At 52.7% G+C, this 5,362-nt stretch overlaps 1 long non-coding RNA gene across 1 annotated transcript; it reads left to right on the top strand.

Moving 5' to 3' along the window:
- Positions 1-330: 330 nt before the first annotated feature.
- LOC123522385 lies at positions 331-2,128 on the top strand. The gene is made up of 3 exons (XR_006680644.1): positions 331-370; positions 833-916; positions 1,829-2,128. It is a non-coding gene; the product is annotated as an uncharacterized LOC123522385 (long non-coding RNA).
- Positions 2,129-5,362: the final 3,234 nt, after the last annotated feature.

The raw sequence follows: 5,362 nt of genomic DNA, 5'->3' as shown, positions 1-5,362 counted from the left end.
ATACACTCACATTTTAACCAGAGTGGGTCTGACCAGGTGTTCCATCCAGTGGTGTGGTAGTTACATAATCTGTTGTCAACTTTAGAATATTAAGAGTGAAAGGGTGGAGTTCAGTCTGTCAATCAGGTCAGCTTGATGACCTCATTTGGAGGCGCTAAGGAGATAAATAACTCGCTGGAGGCGGGACACACACTCCCTGTGAGACATTCCTGTTAAGGAGACATACGGAGCTACGCTAGAGCCCTGGAGCTGAAGGAGCCACATGGAGACCCATGCCAACGCTGAGATGCTTACAACACTACTGGATCCACAAGACTTCCCACCCACTGACCTGTGATCTTCCTGCATTCAGCGTCATTGCATGTGTTTCGTGAGTCTGAAGAGGTCTTTATAGATTAGTATTGGGCATATGGGCTAATATCAGACTTATGGACTTGATCTGGACTGGGGTGGGATGTTTTCTCAATGTTCAATTGCCCTTTTATGTAAAACTCTTTCTTATACACACATGACTGTCAATGAATCTGTTTCTCTAGTCTACCCAGACTAAGACAAGTGGGGTCCCCTTTGGAGACCTTGGTGTTTGGCTGGGTTGGAAGAGGGCAGAGACCCTCCTGCCCAAAGGCTACGCCACTCGGGGTTCCAACTTCCATTCTCTTGAGTGTGCTTCAGCACCCCCAGCCCACTGCGTCTTCCCTGGGTCTGACAATGCCTCTCTGTCCCCACAACTCTCAGAAAGCATGATGGGAAAGCAAGTTGTCATCGGCATTAGAGGAGTTCCTATTTTCCTTGGCCTTGACCTTTCCTGTCTCACCCCCAACCCCATTCACAGGACCACCTACTCCCACCTGCCGACCACCTGTGGAGGGCTACCTGAGGAGTCCTGATTTGTGGCAGAAGATAAATTGTGGTGAAAGTCATCTTGCTTTTAGACCAGATATCACAAGGAGGGGTCGAGTGTATGGCAGTGACCCCATTTTGCAGCCCTGGGAGATGTTGTTGACAGAGCATCACCTGTCTTCCCTGATGAGCCAGTACAATCAGAACCCCTCTCACACAACCCTCTAGAGCAGCGGTTCTCAACCTGTGGGTTTAGACCCCTTTGGGGGTCAAATGACCCTTTCACAGGGGTCACTTGATTCATAACAGTAGCAAAGTTACAGTCATGAAGTAGCAACGAAATAATTTTATGGGGTCACCACAACATGAGGCACTGTATTGTATTAAAGGGTCGAGGCATTAGGAAGGTTGAGAACCACTGCTCTAGAGGGCCTTGGCTAATTGCCTGGGGTGGACACTCAGGATGAGATGGATTGAACCGCATCGCCCCTTCCCCAAATCTGTGTCCTAAATCTTCACCTCTAGGCCTGGAGTGAGAGTCTCACTGGGGAATGGGCTGTCTCTGTGATGTGAATGAGATGTGATTGTTAATGGGAATTGTGTCTTCAGTGAAAGTTTACACCGCAGATTAGGTTTCCATTTAGCAATTTCTCTATCGAACAACTTCTTCAATGACATTGGTTATATATATTTTTCAAACCAAAATAAAGCAGAAAATAATAAAAAATAGAACAAATGAAGAGGAGAGTTAAAAAGGAAAAAATGATAAGACGGTGCATTTTAAACTAACAGTATCTGCAACCATTCATTTTCTGATGAACTCTGTCAGGGCTTTTCACATCCCTGGTCAACGATCTGAGGCTTATTCCCCACGGGTCTCACTGCAAATGAATGTAGGGCATTCATTGTCATTGATAGTTTTCTGCAACCGGGTGCTCAGAATTTAAGCTTTAACACACTTCCCTCCTCTGATCTTTGTTTTTGTTAGATATAATCCTTGGATCACACAGGCTGATATGCTTCTTCTGCGTAGGCTTCGCTGTCACTCAATCTCTTACAAGATAAGAAAGGAGCTGATTCAGAGAGCAGAGATGGGGAAAGAAGGTAGATGCCAAGTCACCTGGGGATCTCTGAGGAACCAGGAAGCAGACGCTGAGGAGACGAGGACTTTCCTCTAGAGCCCACAGGGAGAGGAAGCCTTCCCCTGGAGCCAGCGCTCTGAGTTCAGACTCCCGGTGTTTTCACCCTGAGTGAACACATTTCTGATTAAAGCCATCCACTCGTGTTATTTCTGCATTAGCAGCACATTTGCATCCGTGAGCTCGACTCCCTGAATGTACCGTCCCATTGGCACAATGTACTATTCTTGTCCCAGGGACCAAGCCCTGTCCCAGGCACCCAACGTAGCTCAGCGGGGATTTACTGACTCTCCACAATGGGCAGCTCTGGTTGCACTCTGACACCCTAAGTAAGCTGCCTCTTCCTTTGCAGCTTTTCAGTGACTCGCTCAAGGTCACCGACTAGAGTAGAAGTTCCTAACCCAAGGTGTGCTCTCTGCTGTGTCCTGCGGTGCCTTCCTGTTCGGGAGTCACCCCGACCCCCTTCCCACTTGCCTCTGTTTCCCTGGCTTTCCCAGTTTCTTGGAGACGACGGCAGCCTTACCTCTTCCCCTTAAGTCACTGTGGTGACTGAGAGCCTTCCTCGGTCTCTCCAGCCATAGCTCATGCACCCCTGAACTGGACTCGCCAACCAAATGATGCATCGTGCATGTCTGTGGACGTGCCATGCTCTCCCTAGTCTCTGGGTCAGTCCCCACCCCCACCCTCCTCAACCGGCTAATTCTTATTCTCCTTGTGAATGCCCTTTCCTCTAGGAAGCCCTCCCTGCAGTCTTCTTTCCTCCCCAGACAAGCTGACTGGCCCTGTCTGCATCCTTCATCTCCCTCTCCAGACAGCCCCTGCCCCTGGAAGGTTCAGCGCTGTGGGTCAGGGTCTGAGGGGAAGTCCTCCCTCCAGTGAGTGTGTCATGGCGCTCCAAGTGTCTGACTCCTAACCCATTCAATAATGACACAGATTCGGGCAAGACAGATGCATGATGGAAAGCCCCCCTCCCCGCCCACTCTCCTCCAGACCACCACCTTCACATTCAAGTTTGTATTAACTGCTTCTTTCCTTTCCTCTCCCCCTCTCTTCCTCCCCCTCCACCCCACAAAATGCCAAACAGTGGTGCCGAAAAGTTGTCAAGTCCCGGCAGCTTCAAATTCTGGGCTCAGTCCCTTTAAATGTCGTTGAGTTTTGGATGTCTTGTCCCTGGTTCCCGCCCGGTCACTCTGGCCCATGATCCAGCTAATGCAAGCACGTGGCTACCTGCCGCGATTCCCATGGAGGCTAATCATTGACAGGGCCATGCTCCAAGGGGAAGAGGCATTGTTCCCAGAGCAGAAAGAACCATTCCCTCACCTGGTCGCCTTGACGCATGTTCCCAAGTTGCAGAAGAAGTGGTGTCTGGGCAACTCAGGTGACAGACACCCCAGCCCGCACCCCGGGGCCACACAGCAGCCAGGTGGCTACCTCTGGTCCTGACAGTGCCTGCACAAGGGCGGTCTCTTCTCTGTGAGTGGGAAGGGCCATGCGGGGCCCAAACCCACTGCAAAGCAAGAAGCCCACGTGAAGATAGGCAGAAGCAAGACCCGGTCCTTTGCACTTGCACCAGAAAGCAGCTGCAACAAAGCTCACTGCCACCAAGTCCACTTTGACTCCCGGCAACCCTCTAGGGCAGGGGAGAGCTGTCCCTGCAGGTTTCTGAGACGGTCGCTCTTTCTTTTTAACAGTTTTATGGGCACTTAATCCTCATATCGCATGACTCATAGTTCAGCCCCATCAAGAAGAGTTGAACAATCCTTAACACAGTCAATCTTAGAACACGGTCAAAGCACTTGTAAAATGAGTTGTGGAATCACCATCTGTTCTAGAGAGTGCTCCCCCGCTTCCCACACACATTGTCTGCTCCCCCAACCCCCTCACCCTCCCCGCCTCCCACGCCCCACCCCTACCTCTCTATAAACCCGCTCATCTGTTCTTATCTCTCTGCCTCCTTTCTCTCCTGCAAGCGGAGCAGCTGATGGCTTGGAACTCCTGACCTTGCAGGTAGAAGTCTATGTAAACGCTATGCCATCAGAGTTCCCCCTTAAAACACACAGCTCCCCTGACATGAACACCTTCCATCGTGACGGACTGCTCACCCACTGGGCTCTTGGTAGGTGCTGCGGAGCCTTTCCTGGCTGGTGGGGACCCTGACGCAGGGCGGCCTCATGCACACCACAGCAAGCCGGCTCGGCTCACTTCATCCCGTGACCGGCTGCATCTTGAGCTGCCGTGGTTTGTAGGGCTTTTACTGGCTGATCTTTGGAAGGAGATCCTAGCCTGTCTTGGTCTGGAAGTTCTTCTGAAAGTTGTACAGTATCCTCGCCACAGGCAAGGTGGTGGGCGCCCATAAGGAGCGGGGGCAGAAAACCCAAACCAGATCCTCTCCCACTCCCCAACCTGAGAAGGCATGAATGCCAGCACAGACCCCACCTGGGCTCTAAGCCCAATGCCATCAAGTTGACTGGGACTCATAGACCCTATAGGGCAGAGTGAAACGCCCCGTTGGTTTTCCCAGGCCGTCATCCTTGTGGAAGCAGACCGCCCACCTTCCTCCTGTGCAGTGGCTGAGGGGTTCCAGTGCCGACTCTTCAGGCAGCGGGTGAGCCTTAACCACTGTGCCACCAGGCCTCCGGAATGGGCTTGAGGAGCCCTGGTGGCAGGCATCATAGGGTAACACGGTGAGCTGCTAACTGCAAGGTCAGCAGTTTGAAACCACCAGCCGCTCCTGGGGAGAAAGACAAGGCTTTGCACTCCTGTAATGAGTTACAGTCTCAGAAACCCGCAGGGGCAGTCCCACTCTGTCCTACAGGGTCGCTGTGAGTCTGAATCGAATCGATGGCAGTGAGTTTGTTTGGGTTTTTTTGGAGGGAGTTGGATATGGGTGTCAAGTCTTTTGGGCCGTGAACAGGTGGAGGGAACTTTGGGTGAAAGCATTCTCCTGTGGTGCAGCATGCACCCAACTTGGGGGTGTGGGGGTGGGGTGCTTAGGAAGAGGATGAGTCTCACCTACCAGCGCTGTGAGCAGAATCTCACTAGCTCTGCCCTAACGTCCCCCTCTCTGCTGCCACGTGCCAGACGGGCTTCCTGCTCCTGCGGAGGGGCCTGCTTCACAGAGAGGTGACAGACGCTGAGTGTAGAGTGAGTCAGGGATCAAGAGGCAGGAAGGTGAGTGGTGGGAGAGGAGGTGGGCTCCCTCACCTTCCTCCCTGCTCTCGTTGCAGAGCTCCCAGGCTCTGCAGGGACCCCGACCCCCACCGGAGGCCGTCCACCGCCCTGGCCATGGAAGCGGGGAGGGTAAGTCGCTGGAGGCAGAGGACAAAGAGGGGCTGTGGCCCCAGAGCCATGGAGAGGAACCAGAGAGGGGGATGCTGGACGGA

This window comes from Echinops telfairi, unplaced genomic scaffold (genome assembly GCF_000313985.2).
Source record: "Echinops telfairi isolate 266 unplaced genomic scaffold, ASM31398v2 ScPeMD7_7400;HRSCAF=8409, whole genome shotgun sequence".
NCBI classification, from domain to species: Eukaryota; Metazoa; Chordata; class Mammalia; order Afrosoricida; family Tenrecidae; genus Echinops; species Echinops telfairi.
This window is presented reverse-complemented; position numbering and strand designations above follow the sequence as displayed.